This window comes from Phacochoerus africanus, chromosome 13, assembly GCF_016906955.1.
Source record: "Phacochoerus africanus isolate WHEZ1 chromosome 13, ROS_Pafr_v1, whole genome shotgun sequence".
Classification (NCBI taxonomy): Eukaryota; Metazoa; Chordata; class Mammalia; order Artiodactyla; family Suidae; genus Phacochoerus; species Phacochoerus africanus.
Window position 1 is genome coordinate 4,701,175 of NC_062556.1, and position 26,552 is coordinate 4,727,726.

The window sequence follows — 26,552 nt, forward strand, 5'->3', positions numbered from 1 at the left end:
CGTTTTCTTATGTAACCTTCCAGCGCCCTAGGAGCTGGATCGTTCTGTGCTCATTTCACCACATTCACTGCAGCACTGCCCAGCCAGTGCAGGGCTGGGCCACGCCCAGGCCCTCTGATTGGAAAACCCATGGTCTCTCGCCTTTGCTGCCCTGCCCAGTGGCAGGTGAATGAACTAAACTTCTCGGTGCCATTAATTAATATCATCCAGCCGTCCCAGGGGAATGGCCATCAAAACAGTCATATTCTTGTTGGTTTGAATCAACAAATCAGAGACTTATTTTTCAAGGCTGATTTTTTTTGTTTTCGCTCATTAAAGTATAGTCGTTTTACAGTGTTTTGGGTGTAGAAAGTCTGCTTTCTAAAGCACCAGTGAGGTCAAATCACATGCCCTGTGGATATGTGGCTGATTGGCTCGGCAGGATGGCATCCAGCTAATATATCTACAACGCTGTCATTATTCTTTTAATTTTTTTACTTTTTGTCTTTTTAGGGCCACACTTGCAGCATACGGAAGTTCCCAGGCTAGAGGTGGAATCAGAGCTGCAGCTGCCGGCCTACACCACAGTCACAGCAACCCTAGGATCCTAGCTGTGTCTGGGACCTCTGTCACAGCTCACAGCAACGCCAGATCCTTAACCCACTGAGCGAGGCCAGGGATCGAACCCGCATCCTCATGGATACTAGTCGGGTTCGTTACCACTGAGCCATGACGCGAACTCCTGTCATTATTTAAATCTAAGCTTTCAACTAGGAGGCCAAAGACACAGCCCCTTTATAGTCTATTAAACCTGAAAAGTGAGTTCATTCATCAAAACAAGTGTCTATCCATCATCTACGGACGGTCAAGAGAAACCTGGGCCCTCGGGGATCACCCAGTCCGTTGGGGTAGACAGATGACTTTTATGGCAAATGGACTGAAAAGGTGAAGAGCTAAGTGCTGTCAACTGCGAGGGGGTTGAGACGCTGCGGGCAGGAGGGACGAGCTGAGGACAGGCTCACAGGATGAAGACTCTGGGGGAGGGGAGGGCTGAGGCCCTCACGGCTTGGACCGGTGGGAGCCTGGGGTACGTGTACGGCTGCGCAGCTGAGCGGGCTGTGGATTTGTGGAGACGAGTGTGGAATGTTAATCCGACCCAGAGGGACGCGGGCAAGGGTTTTGGGGGTAGAATCAGTGGTACAATCAGCCCCTACCTTAAATAAAACCTCTCCCTTGTTCTCCGTAGTGTCAGCTTGGATTCCCAGCCCTGGAATTTGCTGAGGCCGAGCGTGGCCAGAGAATCTCAGACTAAAAGGTCTGGAACCGGGGAGCACACCTTGACTTCTGGGGAGCACAGAGGGAAACCAGAATGTTTTCTTGAGTGCTTCGCTCCTCAGCCAGCAGCGCCTGACTCCAGGAGGCCGGGGAGCATCCGGCTGCTTAGAAAAGATGCAAGAGTTGCTGAGCTTAACTGAGATGGGGACGCCTCTTCCAGGGCTAACAGCAGGCACCCCTTTATTCTAGGGGAGAGCAGAGAGAGACAGAGCCAGCAAGTGCCAGCCTTGGATGCAAACAGGATCCGGTCCCGTCCTGCGAGTCCCCAGGGATGAGCACTGAAACCCCATTTTTTCAGTCGGTGCTTATCCCTTGAGTGCCTCCGACTCCGACTCCAGAAGGCTTGTGGGAGATCCTTGAGGAACAAGCAGCTTGTTCCATCACAAAGCTTGCCACCAAGTTGAGAGAGGAGACGTGTACACAAACCACTTTAAGTTAGATAAGTACCAATTGTGTGATTCACACTGTTATTTGGGCTCAGAGAAGGGATTGTTTATCCTGTAGGTCATCCTAAAATGCCACGGCTGGAGAGGGGGCCACCTGATCCAAAGAGAAAAGCTGAAACTCTCCAAGGGTGACATAATTAGAGCTTTTAAGTAACACTTGACTCCGTCCTGTTCCTCAAACACCATCAAGCTCCGTGCCACCTCCGCACTGCGCACCACCTGTTCCTTCTCCCGGGGACACGCTTCCGCCTTCGCATGGTCACCTCCTCCAGGAGGCCCGCGCTGATGCTGCCAGCTCCTCACCTCTCTACCTCTCACGGGAGCTCCCGAGAACTGGAACCGCATCTCTCTGCAGTTCTATCCCCCAGGCCTGGGAAGCAGTGCAAATGCTCAATAAATAAATGATAGTGAATGATCGGAAACTGAGGAACACCTACACTTTAGGTATGTCCACCTCCGGAGCAAATACGGCTCTGATTAGACCCCTAGCCTGGGAACCTCCATATGCCGCGGGAGCAGCCCTAGAAAAGGCAAAAAGACCAAAGAAACAAACAAAAACAGAATTCTGCTCCATAGAGGTGTTTTACCTTAACTAATCAACACAATTTAAGTCTCCCAAAGTGCTCACAGATGCTCTGCCGCTTGACTTTCTTCAGACTGGAGTTTCCCATTCAGTATTTGCTCAGCTCTGCTGAGAAAATTCATCAGAAAACAGGAGGGGGAACAGGAAAAGGTATGGGAAGGGGAAGGAGGTGGAGAAGGAGGAGAAAATTTACTTTCTGGATTCCAGAAAGCCTCATGCACCTACACCTAACCTCCCCAATCAAAACTCTGATTTTCTTTTTTGTGCTCTAGGGTTTTTTCCCTATGGAACCAGCTTCTCACTTCGTCCCGCCACTTCCCTATGACCCGTTTCTCAAAAATGCGAGGCTGGTTTTTCCACATGAGTTTAACCATATGCCTGGAGTTGGTATTGTAAAAGTTTGGCTCTAACTTGTGATTTTGCTGGAGTTCCCACTGTGCTGCAAGGGGATCAGCAGCCTTTTGGGAGCGCTGAGATGCAGGTTCGAGGATCCAGCACAGTGGATTAGGGATCCATTGTTGCCGCAGCTGTGGCTTGGATCTAATCCCTAGCCAGGAATGCCATATGCCTCAGGGTTGCCCAAAATGAGGGAAAAAAAGGAAGGAAGGAGGGAGGGAGGGAGGAAGAAAGAGAGAAAGAGCTCAATGTAACTTGTGATTTTACTGCCATTTTTGCATCTTGGTACCACCAGGCCTCCTTGCCACTTGACTGAAAGGCCCCGCCTAAGGCACTAGTGTGGGGCCCCAGGGTGTACCCCCCGGGGGTTTCCTGAGATGCACAAGATCTGTCATCACTTGAGAGAAAGAGCATGGCTCCCACTTCTTCTTTTTAAAAAAAGACTCCATTAAAACAACCGAGAATTGCAATGTTAAACAAAAGGAAAAATTCCAACATATATTTAGCAAATAGAAACTCCTGTTGGACAATACAAGAAACTGTTCATGGTGATTTCCCTGGATTGAGGAAGTGGGAATGGGTAGCCTGGGCAACAATGTTGAAAAAAGAATTTTTATTGTATACTTTTTATCCTTTTGCATTTGGAACCGTGCAAATGTATAACTATTTTGAAAATTAAGTGAACTGAATTTTCTAAAAACTTAAAAGATATATTCATGTGAAAATATTTTTAAATTACTAGGCACTAGCTAAACAATTTTTTTCTCTTTCTTTTATTTATTTATTTATTTTTTTTTTTTCTTTTTAGGACTGCACCCGCAGCATATGGTAGTTCCCAGGCTAGGGATCTAATCGGAGCTACAGCTGCTGGACTACAATCACAGCTCACGGCAACACCTGATCCTTGACCCACTGAGTGAGGCCTGGGATAGAACCCGCAACCTCATGTTTCTTAGTTGGATTCATTTCGGCTGTGCCGAAACAGGAACTCCAACAATTTTTTTTTTTTTTTTTTTTGTAATGCAACTTAGTCCGAGCCTAGTTCTTCTTGTCTGAATCTGCCTACACAGAACACATACTTGAACTCCGATACTTCCTCAGGACTCTCTTTGGGCTTTTCTGCCTGCATTGGCTCAGACTCAGAGAGTTAAGAAAGAGAACAGTCTCTTTACAGAAGGGCGAGCTTTTTGGCCTGCCTCAAAGGGCTGGCTATGGGTGCTTTTCCTGCTCTGTCAAAAGGAAGAAGTTGTGAAGGAACTGAGAGATGGGAAGAAAGGAAGTGAACCCAGAAAAATCTCTGTTCTCATGTTCCTGGAGCTCCATCCTCCAGGCCCAAACAGAAAAGAGATGAAAGGACCACAGTGCCTCACGTGATCATGTAAGCAGTGATCACATGACCACCAACACTTGTCCTCAGAACAGTCCTGGGCTTTTCCCAGCAGAGGAAGAGTGCTCTTCCTTCCAGGCACCTCTGCATCTTAACCTTTGCTGGGGTTTTTTGATAGGTTTTTCTTTCTTTCTTTTCTCTTTTTTGGCTTCAGACTTTCCCAGTTCCCTCTGGTCAATTCTACCAAGCATGGTTGAAAATTTACTTTTTTTTTTTTCTTTTTAACAACAATTATGCACAAGAGCAGATATAGCTGCTTTCTGGCATAAAACTTGAGGATACACAATGATAAGTGAACCAGAATGTCTGTTAATAGGTCGTTCAGAGAAGAGGGAAACACAAGCCCATCTTTCCAGGCCTCAAGTCCGCGCCTGCTTCTCCTGACAACCTGGGCATACAGTGTCCCCAGAGCCACTGCTTCCTCATCTTTGCTGCCTCTAAGCAGTAAGGTGTTTTTTTATTTAAGGATTCCATTGTCAATCATTACTAAGAAATAGGAAATAGGCAATGAAAATAATAAATAAGAGAAAACACACTTTATAAAGGTCTGTGGTCGTTTGCAATGCTAGAAACACTAGCGGGTTGCAAGTGAAGAATTAGCGGCTAAAGGCTTGGCCGAATCCCTCCCCTCCTCCCCCGTGGGATGTCCAGTTTGTGATCCTGAACAAGCTCTCACCCTCTAAGCTCCGGTTTCCTCATTAGACAAAGGGGGAGACCCCTACTTCACCAGGCCGTTGGGAAGATTAAGGGAGACACTGCACACAAGGACTCAGAACGCACAGGCAACCCCCAGGATGGATGAGATAAAAAGTGCATGGCTGTTCTGCTGGAATCTTTCCTCTCTTCTCAACAGGATAATTCAGTCAGAACAGTGCATGGCTGCTCTTTCAAAGAAGAAGAAATTCACAGTAACCAAAGGTAGAATCAACCCAAGTGTCCACGATGGATGAATGGATAAACAAACTATGGCAAATACATGTAGTGGAATAGTATGAATTCCTGGAAAAGGAACACATTTCTGACACATGCTACAGTATGGATAAGCCTTGAGGATACTGTGCTAAGAGAAATAAGCCTAAGCCAGTCACAAAAGGATAACTAGTGTATAATTCCACTCCCATGAAGGACCTAAAAATAGTCAAATTCATAGAGACAAAAAGTAGGATGGTGGTTGCCGGGGGGCTGGGAGTAGGGGGAAAGCAGAGTTAGTGTTTGATGGGGACGGAGTCTCTGTCGAGGAAGATGAAAAGGTTGTGGGTGCAGATGGCGGTGATGGTGGCACAACAGTACTTAAGGGCATTGAACTGTATGCTTAAAAAGGGTTAAAATGGTAAATTTTATGTTATGTATATCTTGCCACAATAACACCTGCAGCACATGGAGGTTCCCAGGCTGGGGTCAATCAGAGCTGTAGCCGCCGGCCTACGCCATGGCCACAGCAATGCCAGATCCTTAACCCCCTGAGCGAGGCCAGGGATCGAACCCGCAACCTTGTGGTTCCTAGTTGGATTCGTTTCTGCTGCTCCACGACGGGAGCTCCCGGTGTGTTCGTCTCTGCTGAGTTCCCTCACCTTCCCGTCCCCGGAGCACAGATCTCTTCGGTCGCCACACTGACGTGCCTACACGCCCGCCTCTTCCGCTGCCCGGCGACGCTCCACCCGAGGCATGTCTTCCCAGAGCGCCCACGCGTCTGCCCAGGCGCCCTGCTCCGTTGTGAGTCACCACCAGGACGCAGAGGCTACAGATGCACCAGGCACATCAATGGGTCAGTGTGAAACCGGGCCTCAGGTCCTGGTCCCCGGCCTGCCCTTTTCAGTGCTTCTCCTTCATGGGCTTCCCTGGTCCCGAGAGTCACCTGGCCTCCCTCTTTCCCACCCGTGCTGACCCTCTGGGTGGAGTGACTCAGCTTTTGGATGGCGCACGAGGCGGGGCACTTGGCCCCACGAGACTCCGCTTCCTGTCTCTGCTCCCTGATGCCTCTGGGTCTGCCAAGCCGCTGAGGTCATCCTCTGCTTGTCGCCACCTACGGCCAAGGAGAGAAGAAGCCACCAGAGCCCGAGGCCGGAAGGCTGAGCGCCATCCACTTCTGCCTTCCCTCCTCCGGCCCCGTCAGTTCTGCCTCGGGACCTCCCAGTGTGTGTATTTCCTTCCGAAGCCGCCCTCCCGTCCTGCTGCTCAGGGCCGTGGTCCCCTAAGGAGCCGCTGCGCCAGCCTCCGCTCTCTCTCCTCAAGTCTCTGGCCCAGCTGCCCTCACCCCGACGCAGGCCTTTCTCACCACGACAGCCAGAGCCATTGATCCCAGACGCAAACCTGGTCCTGGTGCTCTCCTGCTGAGCCCACAGGCCCCCCGGTGCTGCAGGACCAAGGTGAAGGTCTTTGCCAGAACAGGCCCCTCACATCGGCCCCCAGCCCCTCCCCCTCATCATTCCCACGCGCAGAGGGCTCCTCTCCCCACCGCCTTCCACCCCCTCTGCCCTGGCCCATGCAGCTCCTTCTGCCCAGGGCGGGCGTATGGCCTGGCCTGCCCAGCGCAGTCTCTGTCTACACTGGTTCTGTGCTATTCGTAACAGCCTGCCTTTCATTCTCCAAAGTGTCCTGCTTTGGGCAACAAGTGATGGGGCCACACTGCGTTTGCCCTCGTTCTTCACCTGGCCAACCTCTGCCCATCCTCCATGACCTGCTGGATGTCGGGGGCCGGGGGCGGGGGGGAGCCTTGCCCCTCTCCTGCAGGGGACACCCCTCTGCCTTCCCAGGCAAGCGTGTGACAGTGTCCAGCACGGCACACTGTTAGGGAATTGTCTGTCTGCCCTGCTGGACTCCTTCGGCCTCATATACCTGCTCACCCCCAGCTCTCAGGAAAGTCCCTGACATAAAGCAGGGGTCAGCTTGCGTTTGCTGGAGAGAATGGGAAAGATGAATTCCTTTATTAAGTGCCCGGAACACTTTATTAAGTGTTCCAGGTTCTTGGCACAAGAGATGAACATCCACTTTCTCCTGGAGTTCACCCTGAAGTGGAGGGGACGGGCATGAGTTAGTTTCTGAACAGAGGACAGGCGCAATTTCACCCCCAGAGCTGGGCTGGGGTGAGCTCCCCTGGAGGCACCAGGCTGTCTAAGGAATGAGGGCCACTCTGGCCGAAACAAGCATTGAAGCAGAAAGAGAGAGGCACAATGCCATGATGAAAGCCGGGTCAGAGAGAGGCGGGATGCCGGCTTTTAGGATGGCAGAAGCGGGCCCCTAGCCAAGGAATGCGGGTGGCCCCTCGAAGCTGGAAAAGGCCAGGAAATGGATCCTTCCCAGAGTGTCCAGGAAGAAATACAGTCCTGTCTAGACCTTGATTTTAGCCCCAAGACCTGGGTCAGATGTCCCATCTTCAGAATAAAAAGATAATACATTTCAGCTCTAAAAAAAGAAGATGCGGAGTGCCTTAGTGGCTCAGCGGTTAGCAAACCTGACTAGCACCCATGAGGACTCGGGTTTGATCCCTGGCCTCGCTCAGTGGGTTAAGGATCCTACGTTGCTGTGGCGGTGGTGTAGGTCAGCAGCTGTAGCTCCGATTCAACGCCTATCCTGGGAACCTCCATATGCTGCAGGCGCAGTCCTAAAAAAAAGACAAAATAGGAGTTCCCATCATGGCTCAGTGGTTAACGAATCCAACTAGGAAGCATGAGGTTGCGGGTTCGATCCCTGCCCTTGCTCGGTGGGTTAAGGATCCGGCGTGGCCGTGAGCTGTGGTGTAGGTTGCAGACGCGGCTCAGATCCTGCATTGCTGTGGCTCTGGCATAGGCAGGCAGCTACAGTTCGGATCTGACCCCTAGCCTGAGAACCTCCACAAGCCGCGGGAGCGGCCCAAGAAATGGCAAAAAACACACACACAAAAAAGACAAAATAATAATAAAAAAATAATAAATAAAAAAGAAGACGCAAGGAACAGATGCTGGGCAGACACACTGATCTGGGGTAGGACCCGGGACAGATGACCCACTTCCAGGCCAGAGCCACCTGTGCTGATGTCTTCTTTCCATCCCATCAGCTCACCTCTGGGACAGTGTGTTAACGTAATTCAGAATGTTCTGGTAAAGCTGGGGATGAGCAACTGCGCGCACACATCACGTCGGAGCCTCGTCGCGTTTGCCCCAGTACACGGTCCATCTTGGCCTTCCTTGCTCCCTAACTCTGACGTCAAGCACCCCGGTAGTCATGTTGAGTCATCGCAGTATCAAATCTGTAGAAAAAGAGCTACAGGCGGATGGTTACCATTCAAATTATTAAAATAAAAACTAATCAACAGACCCGAAAGTGGCGATACGGTCTGTTCCGTGAACAGTGTTCCAGCAGAAGTCGGCACTCCACGGACGGTAAGCGCGGCGCCAGAGCTCTTTCAGATTAGCTCCACCCGGGAAAGGCCTCAATACCTTTCTTTCTGGGACTATTGTTAAATGGCCTGAGAACGTCTCAATCCTATAACCAAAGCACTTGGTTTTTTTAGGGCCGCACCTGCTGCATGTGGAATTTCCCAGGCTAGGGGTTAAATCAGAGCTGCAGCTGCCAGCCTACACCACAGCTCATGGCAACTCTGGATCATTTATCCACTGAGCGAGGCCAGGAATCGAACTCACAGCCTCATGGATACTAGTCAGGTTCATTACTGCTAAGCCACAAGGGGAGCTGCCCAGAGCACATTCTTTTTCGTTGTTGTCATTGCTTTTTAGGGCTGCATCCGTGGCATATGGAGGTTCCCAGGCTAGGGGTCTAATCGGAGCTGTAGCCTCTGGCCTACACCACAGCCACAGCCACGGCAGATCCGAGCCACATCTTCGACCTACACCACAGCTCACGGCAACGCTGGATCCTTAACCCACTGAGCAAGGCCAGGGATTGAATGCATAACTGCATGGCTCCTAGTCAGATTCGTTTCCACTGAGTCATGAAGGGAACTCCAAAAGCACATTCTTAGACAATTTCTTCTTAGTTTTTTTCCTTAAGAGATGACGGATTAGCTGCTTCCAGACAAGAATATCAAGCAGGCATTTTTTTTTTAAGTGCCTTTTATTTATTAATTTTTTGCTATTTCTTGGGCCGCTCCCACAGCATATGGAGGTTCCCAGGCTAGGGGTCGAATCGGAGCTGTAGCTGCCATCCTACTCCAGAGCCACAGCAACGTGGGATCCGAGCCGTGTCTGCAACCTACACCACAGCTCACGGCAATGCCGGATCGTTAACCCCCTGAGCAAGGCCAGGGATCGAACCCGCAACCTCATGGTTCCTAGTCAGATTCGTTAACCACTGCGCCACGATGGGAACTCCTCAAGCAGGCGTTTTCACGACATCGGCAATGAAGTTGGTTGGAGAAAGTGAGAACTACATCAGGAAACACCGAATGAGTGAATTTGTGATCTCTTCTAATGCCTAGGTCAAAACAACCTAGCCCGCCTGCAGGATGGCGACCCCCTGGGAGTGTTCCCATGAGGCCGGACCCAATGGTCCATCACCTGTTTGAACCTGAAAGGCATCGCTTTTTTGGGGGGCCAGGTCTGCAATATGCAGAAGTTCCTGGATCAAGGATCGAACCCATCCCACAGCAGTGACAATGCCAGGTCCTTAACCCAGTTAGCCACTAGAGAACTCCTAAAAGTGGTCACTCTCAATCGGTCCCCATTCATTCCCCTTTCATCCTGCCACCACTCTAATTTAAATAATTGTCCTAAGACAAATACCATATGATATCACTTATAACTGGAACCTAATATCCAGCACAAGTGAACATCTCCACAGAAAAGAAAATCATGGACTTGGAGAAGAGACTTGTGGCTGCCTGATGGGAGGGGGAGGGGGAGGGAGTGGGAGGGATCGGGAGCTTGGGCTTATCAGACACAACTTAGAATAGATTTACAAGGAGATCCTGCTGAGTAGCATTGAGAACTTTGTCTAGATACTCATGTTGCAACAGAAGAAAGGGTGGGGGAAAAAATGTAATTGTAATGTATACATGTAAGGATAACCTGACCCCCTTGCTGTACAGTGGGAAAATAAATTTAAATAAATAAATAATTGTCCTGCTTCCAATACTGGGGTATATGTCTTTCTTCTTCTATTTCTTTTCCTTCCTTTTTTATAAAAATTTTCAAGCCTACAGACTCTAAGTAGAGGGAATAGGAAAATGAAACCAATTTACTCATCACCTAGTTTTTCCACAAAAAAATTTACATGTAGTAAAATGCACGGATTTTAAGTGTACAACATGTTTTGATAAAAGTATATACTTGTGGGGAGTTCCTGTCATGGCGCAGTGGTTAACGAATCTGACTAGGAACCATGAAGTTTCTGGTTCAATCCCTGGCCTTGTTCAGTGGGTTAAGGATCTGGCATTGCCGTGAGCTGTGGTATAGGTCGAAGACGCGGCTCGGATCCTGCGTTGTCGTGGCTGTGGTGTAGGCTGGCAGCTGTAGCTCCGATTTGATTCCTAGCCTGGGAAACTCCATATGCCACAGGTGTTCTGTAAAGAAAAAAAAAATTATTGAAGGAGATCCTATGCGGCTCAGTGGGTTAAGGATCCAGCATTGTCACTACAGAAGCTGGGATCACTGCTGTGGTACAGTTTCAATCCCTGGTACTCCCCCATGACCCAAGTGGAGTCAAAAAAAAAAAAAAAAAAGATTAGTTACCTTAAAAAAATCACCCACGGACTGCCAACCTGAACCGAGTGTTTAAGGAAACATATGTGTGACACATTTTCAGCTCAGCATAGGTGACTACAGTACCTCAAGTACGCTCGGGAGAAAAGTTCACCTGTGAAGTAACTGGGAATTGGCCTGGAGATTAAGAGGCTATACCCCAAATTTTGCCATCTTTTAGTTATTTTGTTCCATTACGGTGTGTTTCTGAACTTGGCATGGGGAATTAAAAAGCTGATTTTCCAGTAGAAAATTGACAGAACACTGTAAACCAGCTATAATGGGAAAAATAAGAATCATTAATAAAAGAAAAAAAAGCTGATTTTCTACAGCCAGAAATTCTTAAAGGAGTTCCCTGGTGGCTCAGTGGATTAAGGACCCAGCATTGTCCTAGCCTGAGGAACTTCCACATGCCGCAGATATAGGTAAAAAAAAAAACTTTTCTGCGATTATAAAATTTTGAAAACACATAAAGGTGTAAAGAAAGAAAATGAAGTCTTCCACGATCCACCATTCAGACAAAACCACTGTTAACATTTGGGTGTATTTCCTTCAGTCTTTTTTTCTCTGCAATTTGAACAAGATTTTCTCTGCCCTGGGGCCCTGGATTTGGCTCTGGTGCTGAGCCTGCGGGAACTCACAAGGAGAACGTTCTGGTTTCCGGCAAAGCAGTATGGTCTTCTGCCTTTCCTCACGGATGACTCTGCTTCTCCTTCCTTACGTTGTGTTCTAGCCCTGCCCCCACGGAACCCACAGCTATGGTCTTGCGACCCTACTTCAAGTCTTCACTCAATCTCTGGTCCCCCCATCACGTCCTGATCAGGATCTCCGAGCCCTGGCACTTCTAATCCCTTCACGTCATCAACTGGACGCTGAAACCAAATTCCTGGACCAGATCTGATCTTTATCGTACCTTTCCCCCAGTTACAAGCACTTTCCCACGGCATTAAGAAGCTTCTGTAAATTGAAATGCAGTGGTTGCATATTATTCTTTTTTATGTTTGGCCATAATTATCTCAACCATTCTCCTCATATTGACCTTACGCTAGTTTCAATTTGTCACTATTATGAATAACATTCCAACGAATATTTTCGTAAATAAATCTTTAGCCATATATCAGATTACTTTCTTATGTCTGGTGCATAGAAACAAAAGTATCGACATAAAATATGGCATAAAGTTATTTGATACATATTGCTAACTTAATTTCTAGGGAGAATGTGCAGATTCCCACAGCAGAATATCATGTGTCTGTCTCGCTGCATTGTTGCCAGTCTTGTGCATTGTTGTCAAAATAAAGAACAAAAGGGAATTTAGGAGTAGAAAGGAACTTTTTCAACCTGATCAAGAGCCTCTGAAAAATGTACAACAAGCATCATAATTAATGGTTTCAGATCAATGCTTTCCTCCTAAGATCAGATCAAAGCAAGGATGTCCACTCCAACCGCTTCTATTTAATGATGCATTATTTTAAATATTTTCCAATATGAAATATTTAAAATCACAGTGCATTTTAGTTAGTATCTCTTTGTTTCTAAGAGTAGCTTATGTTTATTAGCTCTTTGTATCTCTTATGAATTATGTATCTGTAGTCTTTGCCTATGCTTCCGTTGGTGTTTTTTTTAAATTATTTCTGTGAGCTCTCTGTTTTTTTGCCTTAAAGATTTATTTCTACATAAACCAGCTATAATGGAAAAAATAAAAATCATTATAAAATTTAAAAAGATTTATTTCTACACATTTGTAGTTTGCATTTTGAATGCCATACTTTTGCAATACAGAATTTAGTTACATTTTTAACTACTGAGTTTGTCTCTTTTTACATTGCTTTTATGCTTAACCATTTCTTTTTTATGGTACTACCTGGTACTACAGAAACTATATTGCTTCCATATTCAAGAACTAGTGGGGTAGTTCAAAGCCCTATTACCAATTTTCCTATGAAAAATTTTTTTCTATCTTGCAACTGATGTTATTTGTGTCATTTTAGTGCATCAGCACGGGAAAAAAAAAAAATGCTGCATAGCACAGAGAACTGTACCCAGTATTCTGTGATCGTCTCTGTGGGAAAAGAATCTGAGAGAGAGTGGATATGTGTGCGTGTATGGCCAGGACGCTTTGTTGCACAGCTCCAGCGCAGATCCATCCCTGCCCCAGCACTTGCATATGCTGTGGGGGTGGCCAAAAAAGAAAAAAAAGAAAAGCAATAGATAAAGGAGACTAAATAAGAAGAATGGTTATTTTCATGTCCCATCAATCAGTACTTTGTTGGATATACTGAGTATTGACGTCTCTAAAGGTGGTTAGTCTAAATGGGAAGGAAGATGATCTTTGTTTATTTGTTTGTTTTCGCTGCCCCGTGGCATCCGGAGCTCCCAGGCTAGAGATGAGATCCAAGACACAGCTGCAAACTAAGCCACAGCTGCAGCAATGCAGGATCCCTCACCCACTGCGCTGGGCCAGGATCGACCCCGAGTCCCAGGGCTCCCAAGATGCTGCCGATCCCATCGGGTCACACCGGGAACTCCCTCCGAGGATGATATTTTAACGATACTCTGTTAGTTTGTAAAAGTGACACTGAAGAATCTTTTATTTGACTATTTGTGGTTTAAGTCATGTACAGTATCACCAGGTGACTAGCTGATAAATTACTGTATTTTTATTATAGTTCATATTTTTTTTGTCTCATAATCAGCTTGGATGTGAGTCAGTAAGACAAGATGTACCTCAGAGTAACTACTTTCCAGAATTAATATAAGCATAAGATGAATAATCAGATTTTTATGATGTCAATGTCCTCAACATAAAACAAAAGGAAAGTCCAGATGAAGCAATTTAAGAGACTAATTTAGACCAAAGAGCAAGAAAGAATCCCAGATTACTGAGCTTCCAAAAAGAATTCATCCATCAAGCACAATTTCAAAATACATCAGTGGAAAGAGAGGAAAATTGCGCTACACAGCACTGCTGAAAGGCACTCTGAACTGGAAAAGGCTTTAGCGCCATCTGAGCCCTTAGCTCCCTGGCCTGCTCTGCTTCCCCTGCACCCAGTTCAGTCCAGGCTTTCCAGAATGTGCTTTCTGTCCCAGCACAGTGCCTGCACGCAGCAGGGACTCAATGAATGGTAGTTCTTATGAACAGCTTTTCAGTAGGTTCTTGGGGAACAGAATCAACACTCCCATGAATACCTAACCCTAACCCTTACCCTAACCCTGGGGCCAGGCTGTCTGGATTCAAATCCCACATCTGGGAGTTCCCATCATGGCGCAACAGAAACAAATCTGACTAGGAACCATGAGGTTGCTTTCAATCCCTGGCCTCGCTCAGCGGGTTAAGGATCTAGTATTGCTGTGGAGCTGTGGTGTAGGTTGTAGACACGGCTTGGATCTGGTGTTGCTGTGGCTGTGGTATAGGCCGGCAGCTGTAGCTCCAATTCGACCCCTAGCCTGGGAGCCTCCATATGCCGAGGGTATGGCCCTAAAAAGGAAAAAAGAAAAAAAGAAAAAAAAAATCCCGTATCTGTTATGTAACAACTGTGTGACCTTCTGCGTGGTTTTCTTTCTCTTTCTTTCTTTTTTTCTCTTTAGGGCCGCACCTGCAGCATATGGAAGTTCCCAGGCGAGGGGTTGCATTGGAGCTGCAGCTGCTGGCCTACACCACAGTTCATGGCAATGCCAGATCCTTAACCCACAGATCAAGGCCAGGGATCAAACCCTTATCCTCATGGATACTAGTCGGGTTCACTACCACTGAGCCACAACGGGAACTCCCAGCATGATTTTCTAACTTCTGGGTGTCAACGTACCCTGATTGAAAATGAAAATAACAGCATCATAGGTTTATGTCAGGTTGAAGGAAGACATGACATGCAAAATACCTGGTATACAGTAAGCATTTGAGTGAGCTGTTCACACGCAAGGGAGAGCAAAGCACAGCCAGCTGGATAGTTTCGGTCTGTATCATTCCCTCCAAGTAAAACAAAACAAAACATATAAATACCTTCCACTGGCCACTGAATCAGGTTCAGCTGCACGAAATGAATAAATAACCCGTCCACACACACATACACCAGCAGTTTAGGAAAACAGAAATTAATTCCTCTCACAGATAAAATAACCCAGAAAGTAGGCAGCCCAGGACTTTTCCAGTGGACACATGATCTGGGTCCGGGGGCCTTTGGTTGTACTGCCCTCCCTCCAGAGAGAGCTGCCTCATGGCCCTGGAGGTGCTCTGATGTCCTGTTCCAGGCAGTGGGGAGGAGCGGGGAGGGGGGCGGGGAAATGGGCTTGCCCTTCCCCCTTTAAAAACACCTGTCAGTAGGGGCACCCAACACGTCCATCAACCCTCCATTGGTCAGAACTGGTCTCAGAATCCCATTGAGCTCCGAGGAAGCTTAGAAAATAGCCTCTCTTCTGGGGGGTCAGGTGCCAGCGGATCACTGCGGGTCCGAGTACGAACCCAGGAGAACGGCCATGGGGGAGGCAAAGGGCGCTCCCCAGCAGAGCCTAGCAGCCAGCAACTGCTCCGAGCACGAAATAAAATACTATTTAAGAGAAATGAGGGCAACCCGCAAAGGTGTTCATTTGCTTCCTTATTTGTTAGGCCGCAGTTGTTGGGGGTTTACTTTACGGCGTTTTATGTTTTAATCCTAAGAGTTATGGAGAGGTTTATGCTCCCAGGCTCCTGGAAACGCTCGCCAGCGAGTGTCCGCCCCATTCCCACCTCCACGCTCAGAGAGCAAAAGGACTCAGGGAGGATTTCAAAGAAAAGCCACCAGACGGCTGACAGCTCCGAACGCTAAGACCTAGCACAGACTTTAAGGAAGGGGCGTGAGTCAGGCAGGGCAAGAAACGGCTAAAGGTTGACAAATAATCGTCTCCCGCGGCACAAAGGACTCTGCCCCGGGAGAGGAGGGAGCAGGAGCGGAAGGAGGAGGGCCGGTCGTTAGCGCCACTAAGACTGAAGGCAAGGGGAGGAGAGGCAGAGGTGACCTAGGTTGACCTGTAAGGAGCAAGGTGCTGGCAGGAAGGCTGCTAAATACCGCAGGTGGAGAGTACACACGGACTTCCCTGAACGCGGGGGTATTTGCATATGCTCCTCCCCCAAGGCGGGGCTGGGGCGGAGGGGCGGGGCACAGGTAGGGGGCCGGTGAACGCTTGCACATCACGCGTTTCCTTTCCCGTGCCCGTTTCGCTCACGGAATAACGATGTTTCAGGGTTCAGAGACGGGGTACTGTGTTGATCTGAAAGACAAGTCCTAGTTTTGCATGTATGGAAAAAGTAATAATTACATACTTTCAGTAGATTGAAGAATAGATCCTACAGAGAGGGAAGAATTTTCCGTGTTTTAAGATACCGGTAAAGGAGTTCCTGTAGTAGCGCAGCAGAAACGAATACGACTAGGAACCATGAGGTTGCAGGTTTGATCCCTGGCCTCCCTCAGTGAGTTAAGGATCCAGTGTTGCCCTGAGCTGTGGTGTGTACATCGCAGAGGCAGCTCGGATCTGATGTGGCTGTGGCGCAGGCTGGCAGCTGTAGCTCCGATTAGACCCCTACCCTGGGAAGCTCCATAATGCCACTCTCCTTTTAGGGTATGGTCCTAGAAGCAAAAAAAAAAAAAAAAGATATCATTAAAAAAATTATAAATTGTAACACAGTGGCTTTCCAGTCAAGATGGTACAGCAAGATGTATTTCATCCTCTGCAAAACATTAAGCAATGTCAAACAAAATATGCCAAACAGAGCATACACAGAGTAAAATAAAAAAGATAATAAGACAATGACTTAGGAGGACAAAAAAGAGGAAAGGTAGGAGCCGGGTGGGACCTGGGCCATGGGTCTCCAAACAGGCAGTGGTTCCAAACAGGCAGGGGTAACTGAGAATCCGGCCCCCTGTGGTGACGGTGATGGGGACAAAAAGTGCCCCACCTGAGACTAAAGACCAAAGCCAAGGTCACTGCCGAGGCCCTGGGCTGGGACACAAAACCCGGTTCCTCCTCTTTCCTCTCTCCTTCTCCAGACCCCAGCCCACAGGGGGAAGCCCCCACCCCCACCCCGGGGTGCCCTGCAGCTCCCCAGAGCTGGGTAAGATGCGGCTGCCCTTGGTGAAAGGGGGATGCAAAGGATGGGCAGGCCTTTCCGCTTCTCTCTCTTCCCCTCTCTCTGCTCAAGTTCAAGTTTGCTGTTGCACTTACATCTTCATTCCGTCTGTAACGGTAAAGTGCCTCATAGAGCGGTTCATCACAAAAACAGGCAATGTAACTGACCCCTTAGAAAAGGAAAAGCATTTTGTCTCATGACACCTATGCCTGATCAAGGAGAGTATTTTCTAGAGTCTCTATATCGCTCAAAATCCTATTTGTTCTATAACTTCCTTGTACAGCATTTGTTTTCCTCAGTTTCTGGTTTCCTTGTGTGTGCATGTGCGTGTGTGGGCGCACACACATGTTTATATGTAGTTATGCAAATGTCTTCATTTTGTCATTAAGTACTTCCAAATTCTTAAGTATTCAGTGCGTGTAATGAAATCTATTTTCTTCCTCAAGACGATCTTTCAGGAGCTCTCTGACTTCCTGTTTCCATGTGAACTGACAGCTTCCCAGGCCTGTTACACACGTGACCCCCGCGTTCTTTGCAGTGATCTGGGCTGACTCCCGGCTTCAGCTTCCTGGGCGCACAGCCCCCTCTTTCTTAGATTCCTTCTCAGTCCCGGAGGAGCACATCCTCAATTCATTTTCTTTTTCAGGAAGGGAATATGTAGCAGTAAACTCTGAGTGCTTAACATTTCTTGTTTGTTTGTTTGCTTTTTAGAGCCTCACTTGCAGCATAAGGAAGTTCCTAGGCTAGGTGTTGAATCAGAGCTATAGCTGCTGGCCTACACCATAGCCACAGCAACGCCAGATCCTTAACCCACTGAGCGAGGCCAGGAATCGAAACTGCAACCTCCTGGATACTAGTTGGATTCGTTTCTGCTGCACCACGGTGGGAACTCCCCCAATACACTTCCTGAAGTAAAAAAATTCATTGTTTTCTATACTAATCGATTTTTTCCATCTGAACACTTGAGTTTTTCTTCAGGGAAATTATCATTAGTTGTTTCTTTAAACATTTTCTTTCCACTCACTGTTCTCTCCTCCTGAAACTCCTATGATAGATTCTGAATCCTCCTTGTCTCTGCACTTTCCCTCCCTTTGCTCCATGTTTCAAAATGTTTCCACATCTGGAGCTCACAGCATGGCACAGCCCAAACGAATCTGACGAGGAACCATGAGGTTGAGGGTCCGATCCCTGGCCTCACTCAGTGGGTTAAGGATCTGGCATTGCTGTGGCTGTGGTGTAGGCCGGCAGCTGTAGCTCCGATTAGACCCCTAGCCTGGGAAGCTCCATATGCTGCGGGTGCGGCCCTAAAAAGACAACTACAACAACGACAAACCAAAATGTTTCCACATCCATAACCCCTGGATTACTGTTTGATCTTCCTTCAGACCTTCCACTTTTGACTTTTCAGCTTAGCAATGATGTTTTTAATTTTTGAGAATTTTGAATTTCCTGAGTTCTCTTTTTTTCATGGCCATCTGTCCCTATTCTTTTTTCCAATAGATAAATAGTATATCTTTTGGAGCTCAGATTAGACAGTTCTTTTTTAAGTTTTGTTTCTCATCTCCCACTCTCTGAAACCATGTGTTTTACTTATTCAGACTGGTCTTTCATAGCAGTAGTTGCTTTTAAATGTCTTTCGATCTCTGCTTGACGTGGCTTGCCTTAGGAGTGATGGGATATATTGATTTTTTACAGGCAACTTAGATGTGTCTTCTTTGCAAACAGGTAGGTCCATTTATCCCAAAGGCCGCCCTCTCAGCCTACTCCCACCCCCACCCCCACCCCCACCAGAATAGGGGGTGGGTACAAGTCTGTGTAAGTGGGCCTGTCCTCCCCACTGGCAGGCTTCTGGGAATTGCCGGAACAAACTGGAGTCCCTGTGATCTTGGACGCCTGTGCCTGGGACTCCAGGTGGGGGTCCCGAGTCTCAGCTCCCGCCCTGCCTCAATCAGCTTTGACCCCAGACCTTCACCGGGGGGTCTCCTCAGGCACAGCTTTGCCTTTGACACCAGGGCTCCCAGGGCGGCAGCTGGCCAAGCGGTGCTGCTCCAAGTCCCTACTGGAGGGGGAGGGCGCACTGACCGGGCTGCTCTGTGGCTGGTCCTTCCCGTCATCGCTCCTCTCCAAACCTGCTGACTCCACGTCCTGGAATCCCTCCAGAGCTCTGCCAGGAAAAACAGCCATCACACCCGGGGTGGCCTGGGCTAACGTCTCCTTCTGCTGCGATCCACTTTCTACCCACTTTCTATCGTCTGTAAATACTCCATAGTGTCTTGTCTGTGGATGGAGCTTTCTTGTTCTCAAGGTCTCTGTGTCCTTCCACTGTTTTCCTATAGCCTCTCCCATTTCACTGGGATCTGCTGGGCTCTGGGCAAGAAGAAGACAGACACAGACACAGCCCCTCTTCTCGTGAGGTTTAGACTCGTGAGTAGAACAGCTCAGGGCGTTAGCAGAGCACGTGTTGCAGGAAGATGCCCCGACCGGATTTTCGGGTGAGGAAAGGCCTGCAGAGGAAAGGCTGTCCAAGCTGAGATCTGAAGGATGACCAGGTATGATGTGGGGGCCAGAGGATGGGTGTAGGGGGATAGAAAGGAGGGTGGAAAGGCATTCCAGCCTGAAGGAAGGGCATGTGAAAACGAGTGCTCCCTGCCGGTGAGAGTGGGCAGCACGTAAAGGGCCTGTAAACATCCTCCTTATGCCTCACAGGATAGACTGGCCCGAACAAGCTTCCCCAGAGAACTGCCCACCTGTGGCCTAAGACCACCTCTTTCCTGCTCTTTTGTTTCAAAGGACAGAAGGGAATCGGCATCTAGAAAGGGCTCCTGCTGGAAACACTTATGCAGATTATCTCCTAATTCTCTCAATGACTGAGAGGGACAGGAATTATCAGTGCCAATTTAGAAGTAAGGAAATCAAGGCTCTGAGAAGTTAAGCAACTTGACCAAGGCCACACAGCTAGGAAGCGGTAATGCTGGGATTTTGACCTGTTGTCTCCGTGGGTGAAGCATACTTTGCTACAGCAGGTGCCAATATCTTTTCTTTACAATTTTAAAAGTTGTGCTAAAATATGCATAACATAAAATTTAACATCTTAACCATGGGGTTGTATTTGCTTTTGTCTTTTTCGGGCCATGCCTGTGGCACATGGAAGTTCCCAGGCCGGGGTCGAATCCAAGCTGCAGATGCCAGCCTACACCACGACTACAGCGATGCAGGATCCAAGTCGCATCTGCAACCTACATCACAGCTCATGGCAACGCTGGATCCTTAACCCACTGAGTGAGGCCAGGGATCAAACTCACATCCTCATGGATACTAGACAGGTTTGTAACCGCTGAGCTACAACGGGAACTCCTCTTAACCATTTTTAAGCACACAGTTCAATGGCGTTACGTACGTTCATATTCCTATGCAACTATTACCTCCATCCTTCTCTAGAACTCTTTTCATCTTTCAAAACTGAAACCCTGGGAGTTCCCCGATGGTGCAGTGGGTTAAAGATCTGGCTCTTACTGCTGTGGCTGGGGTTCAGTCCCTGGCCCAGGAACTTCTGCATGCTGCAGGTGTAACCAAAAAACCCCCTAAAACAAAAAACCCTGAAACTCTGTACCCGCTGAATAATAACCCCCCATTTTCCCCTCCCCGTAACCCATGGCAACCACCATCCTACTTTGTTTCTCTCGGAGTTTGATGACTCTCAGCACCTTCATGTTCTTGGAATCGGGCAGAATTTGCTTTCTGTGGCTGCTTTATTTCACTTAGCATAACCCCCTCAAGGCTTAGCCATCAGCACCAATATCTTTTTAATACCTCATACTTCCTGATAATATCCAAAAGCAAGAATATGCCCCAACTGGAGCTGAAAGTGGGAAGAATTAGGTTGTGATAAAACTCAGCATCATTAAGGAGATTGTTGAAACAGTGGTGAGTCAGCAGAGGACAGGAGAATTTTCAAAACCTCAAATCCTGTGCTCACTAGTGTGCGTATAAGAGCTCTGACTCCGCCGTATATTCAATAGCCGGAAAGTGCATCCTGTCCTGGCAGCCTAACTTTAATTGATCCAGAGAGCTTCCTGCCCAGTAACATGACTCCTAAATTCTCTTCCTAAGAAAGGAACCCTCTCTTAACATTGGAGCAGGACCCAATTATTCACCATTTATTAGCTGTGCACTGTCACACACCAGTATGGTAACTGTTTCCATTTGCATCTCTGACCCAACCTCCACCTTCTTTTCTCTGCCTTGGGTCCCACAGGCTGAGCTATAGGATTGGTTTTTAGTTGGACTTGGCTAATTGGAGGCACCAGCAGGAGATTAGAGAGTGTTTGGCATATTTATTACCCTGGCTTTCTCTCAGCAGGGTTGCTGTGGGTTGGCTGCTCCAGAAGCAACAGTTCCTGGCACCTAGTATGCACCTGCTGATCTGGAAAATGCTTTCACCACCCCCTTCTTTATCAGCAAAAGAAAAAAAAAATTAAAAGTAGTTTGTTTTCACATGTCAAGGATGGCACTCTATCTTAACTTCCTGCCTCAGGGCTAGGACACATCCTGCTGTCATTATCTGGCAGGACATTGTTTGTCCTAATAGTGTAGAGAACAGGAGAATTTTCCTGTTGGTCCTTACTCTGATGGCATCATGCTCACTGGATTCAGGGAGCAGGAGGTGGCCAGCGCCCAGTGCACTGGTAAAATAAACACACTGTGACCTGGGAGAAAAGCCTGGGAAAGTCCAGGGGCTGCCACACCAGTGATGGACCTAGGGGCCCAGTACTCTGGGACATGCTGGAATATCCCCTTCTACAAGTGAGGGACAGCTGTGGCACCTTGCCCCCACGTACCACGTAGGAGACACAATACTTAGGATTTTATTTTATCTTATTTCTTGCTTTTTAGGGCGGCACCCACAGCATATGGAGGTTCCCAGGCTAGGGGTTCCCAGTCACACCAGAGCAACGCGGGATCTAAGCTGAGTCTGCAACCTACACCGCAGCTGAGGGCAACGCCAGACCCTTAACCCTGCGGGGCTGAGATCTAATCTGCTGGCAATGGATCCACACTGAGACCCTGAATCAGCGCCGCTTCCCAAGGGGATCAGCCAGAGACCTGATAGAAGATGACATCAACAACGGCCCGAACCAGCCTCAGAGACATAGATATTTGCTACCCTGATGGCTTTGCCTTCCCTGCACGCCCCCGCCCCCTGCGGCCCCTGCAGACTTCTGCCGGCACCAGCTCTCCTGAACTTACAGAATGCCTTAGCTACGACCACGCTGTTGCCGCTCAACACCTCCTTCCCAAAGGAGACGCTTTTTCAGAGGTGATGTAATTTGCCAGTGGGAGTCACTGGCCTTATCACCTGCTTCGCTCCTTAGAAAGAGGCTGCTTAACAGAGTGGCTGCAGGGCACAGGTGTGGAGCCAGCAGGGAGGCAATCCCTGCAAAGGGGTGCTCTCCTGCTGGATGCAGTCAGTTCCACAGCCCAGCAGCCACGCCATAACCAGACTGCCGTGGTCTGGGAACCACAGGGTGGGGCAGGGGTGGCCCTTCTCACCACGACACCAAACAACCATCAAATAAGACGTGCTTCCTGTGTGACCTTGGGCTTAGCGGCCTAGGAAGGCTATTTCTGTCAGGGAACACAGACTTCGCATCCCGTTGGAAGTTGAAACCGAGTCTGATCCTCAGCCGTTTGGGGCTCCTTGGGCATGAGAACTTTTAAGGTCTACTCTTTTAGCAACTTTCAAGTATAGGACACAGAATTATTACCTCTAGTCTCTGTGACGCGCGTGGCGTCCAGGATGTCACGACCACCTTCACCAGGGCCCACTCCTCCCCTCCCCTCCCCTCCCCCCCACCCCCAGGCCGCCCCAGGAGAGTAAATACCATTTGCAATCTGTATCTATAAATTTGCTGTTTTACTTTTCAGATTCCACATGAGTGATATCATATGGTATTTTTTCCTCTGTCTTACTGCACTTAACATAATGCCCTGATGTTTCACCCGTGTTATTGCAAATAACAGGATTTCTTCTTTATGACTGAATATTTACATGTATGTATGGTCACATTTTCTTTAGCCATTCTTCCATTTCTTTGGGTTGCTTCCATGTCTTGGCTATGAAAAATAATGAACATGAAGCTACATGTATCTTTCTGAGTTAGTGTTTTGTATCCTTTGGATAAACACCCAGGAGTGGAATTGATGGATCATATATATCATATATTTGTTTTGTTTTTTTAATTTCTTTTCTTTTTTTTCCTTTTTCTTCTTCTTTTTTTTTTTTTTTTAGGGCCACACTGGCAGCATGTGGAAGTTCCCAGGAGGCTAGGGATGGAATTGGAGCTGCAGCTGAGGCCACAGCCACAGCAACACTGGATCCAAGCTGCATCTACAACCTATGCTGCAGCTTGCAGGAACTCCAGATTCCTAACCCACCAAGTGAGGTCAGGGATTGAACCCACATCCTAACAGAGGCAACATCGTGTTCTTAACGGCTGAGCCACAATGGGAACTCCAATTCTTCATTTCTAAGTAGTTTTTACATCTTCTAGAAATATCGACATTCTTTTGGCTGGGTTTTCACTGGGTTACTAAATAATAACATTAACTTTGAATAGCATCCTTCCCACAAATTTCACACTAAGCTGCTCCTTTTGGAACTAGACAACAGCAAAGGAGGACAAAATTAAATAGTCTAGACAAGGAAGAAAAAAATCTATTTTCAGTTTGTATTTTATTAGAGGTGACTTGCCAGCCTGATGATAAAATTACCCAAAATAAAAAGGGAATGAGTAGCTCTACAAAAATCTTATTTGTTCTTAAGCCCTTCCCTGACTTATGCATAGAACTACAATTCCTGGTGACTTCAGCCAGAGAGGCAAAATTTGCATCTAGCTAATGCTCGCAGAAAAGGCAGAAGTACTGTTTCAGTCTTGCTGTGAGTGTCCTTATGGATGTTTCCTATGCACTCGTGCAGAAGCTTCTGAAATTTTAGGTTCATGTGTCCTGGGTTCGGCAAGGGCAACTTCAAGTCCTCCTCTGAGGAGGCTCGCAGCCCGGAATCCGAGCTCCAGAGGCACAGGGAAGCTCCCTGGACGACATCAGGCTCCGTCCCATGACTACCATGCTCCAAAGTGGCAGCCAGAGGGGAAGCGGAGCCGGGACGAGAGCAGCAGAGAGGAAAAGCCACCTCCTCGGGGCTCTCTGCCCGGCTCTGCCGGACACCCTGCAGGTCGTGGAGAATGCCAGCGAGTGGCCAGTGGCAGAGGCTGGATGCAGACCAAATTCACACGGATTTCTGCACCTGGCAGCGCCCACTCGGCACAGGGGCCAGCTCGCCGACCTCCGCCTCCCGGGCCGCACTGATCTGACCCTCTGTGCCTGAGAGTGGAAAGCCATCCCCGATTCTCTCACCAAAGGCCCGAGGCAGGGGAAGCGTGAGCGGGGTTTGCAGGATGTCAACAGGGAGGGGTCTTCAAAAGAGTTCAGGTGAAAGGAAGAGTGGACTCTGCTGATTTTCTGCCCTGGTCACGTAAACCTCCATCCCAGGGCCCCCGTCCAGTGCTGGCCTTTGGGTGTTGGACACGCCGAAGAGGGCCACCACGTGTCGAAGGGCCAGGCTGTCCTGGATTTACTTATTCCGAAAGAACTGAGAGCACTCAGCAGATGAAAAGCCTTTTGTCGGGCTAGCACCTGAGTGGGAAGCTGCACCCCTACTTCCAAGGTGGTCCCACGAAAGGGGCAGGTGAGCGGCTTCCAACTCTGAAGACCCGCAGCCAAACCTGAAGGGGTCTGGACTGGATGCTGCTTATTGACAGGGACCAGTAACATCACACCCACGTCACCCACTCCCCCGCCTTGGACAGAAATCAGTGAAAACAGCAGAGTAGAGAACCCCAAACTCCACTGTTCACAACAGCAGTGAAGAAACGGCAATAAAGATCATGGTGAACTTGTTCAGAACCCTAAAATCTACTTTTTAAAACTAACAGTAACAAGTGGAAAGCTTAACAAAGGAAAAAAAAAAAAAAGCTAAATTTTGGTAAAAGAGCTCTATGGCTTTATTTTTTCTTTTTTTGGCCACAGCCATGGCATGCAGAAGTTCCAGGGGCCAGAGGTCAAATCCAAGGCACATCTGTGACCTACGTCCCAGCTGCGGCAACCATGGATCCTTAACCCACTGCGCCAGGCCAGGGATGGAACCCACAGTCCCACAGTGACCTAAGCCTCTGCAGTGGGATCCTTAACCCACTGAGCCATGAGGGAACTCCTCTGTTGCATTTTAACTTACCTTGCTACCTTCCCCCCCACCCCCCAACACAACTGCGGACTTGAGGCCAGAAGCCCAATTTCCTGGTGCAGGTTACTGGTACCAGAGGGCCCAATACTGACCTTATTCTCAGAGAACTGTGGTTCTGCACTTGACCCCTATGGAAGCTCCTTGAAGGATCTCTTTAAGGGCTGCACACAGCTTCTTGGGTGACATTTACCGAAAACATTTACAGGCAAATGTATTAGCTGCTGCCACCTGCAATAAAGGATAACCATTAGGTCAGGCAATAGAAAGACCAAAAATCCTGGGAAAAAAGAAGGGCATAGCTCAAGGAATAAAGGCTTTGAAAAGCTTCTGTGTTTTCAAGGAATCTAGAAGCCCCCATGCGTGCCCGGTCTGCACGTGTGCTCAGAAAAGTCTTGACATTAATAAACTAGCAAAATATGTTCATTACTAAAGCTGAAAAGGTCAACATGTATTACTTATATAGCAAATTGTTTAGAAAAAAAATCTACATGTCCTGGAGAACCACAGAAATTTGTGGGTCTTTTTCCTAGACCATATATCATTGAGTCAATATAACTTACAATTTGTATCCCCTGCTAAAATGCATACTTCTCAGGGGCCCGGATGTGATTATCAAGTAATGACCAAAAACGGCGTGCTGAACGCCTCTGCCCCTCGCTGGTCCCTCACTGCTCCCGCTGTGTGAGTCCATCTCCTCTGGGAAGTCTTTGTGGGTCTCCCAGAGGAAGGATTGTGCCGTTGGTGCTTTCACAGCCTCAGCTGGTGCTTCATGGCCCAGATGAAAATTATTGTTAAATAATCTTCTAATTACTAGTTAGGACTCTGTCTCCCCCGGAGAATGCGTAATTTCCCTGAAGGCATAGACTTTGTTCCCATCTCAGGAAGAGGTTTCAGTATCAAAAGGCACATTACAAATAGTTCGGTAAAAGATGAATGAATAAATATGTCCTACTCTAGAGGATTTTAGCAAGAAGGTACCCTCTAATTTTGTAGGTGTCATGATTCTGGTCTGCATGGAGAATGATGACATAGAGGGGTGCATGAGGAAGGCACTGGGGACGAGGTGCTGGCATTCAAAGGTTTCCTGTCAAAAGTCAATAACGACAAAGTATACTTTTTATTCCTAACATGTGCAGCAGTTTCTCACTTTGGTGTCCTGGGTTTCAAACACATTGGCTTAAAATCTTCCTTCTTGGGGGGTTCCCATTGTGGCACGGCAGAAACAAATCCGACTGGGAACCATGAGGTTGAGGGTTCGATTCCCGGCCTTGCTCAGTGGGCTAAGGATCGGGTGTTGCCCTGAGCTGTGGTGTAGGTCGCAGACGCGGCTCGGATCCGGCGTGGCTGTGGCTC

General features: G+C 48.1%; 1 long non-coding RNA gene across 1 annotated transcript; it reads right to left on the minus strand.

The window, feature by feature from the left end:
* Window positions 1-5,615: 5,615 nt before the first annotated feature.
* Window positions 5,616-25,424, minus strand: LOC125113558 (uncharacterized). The gene is made up of 3 exons (XR_007131489.1): window positions 25,292-25,424; window positions 8,165-8,365; window positions 5,616-6,149 (listed from the first exon to the last, which is right to left on the minus strand). It is a non-coding gene; the product is annotated as an uncharacterized LOC125113558 (long non-coding RNA).
* Between the last annotated feature and the right edge of the window lie 1,128 nt (window positions 25,425-26,552).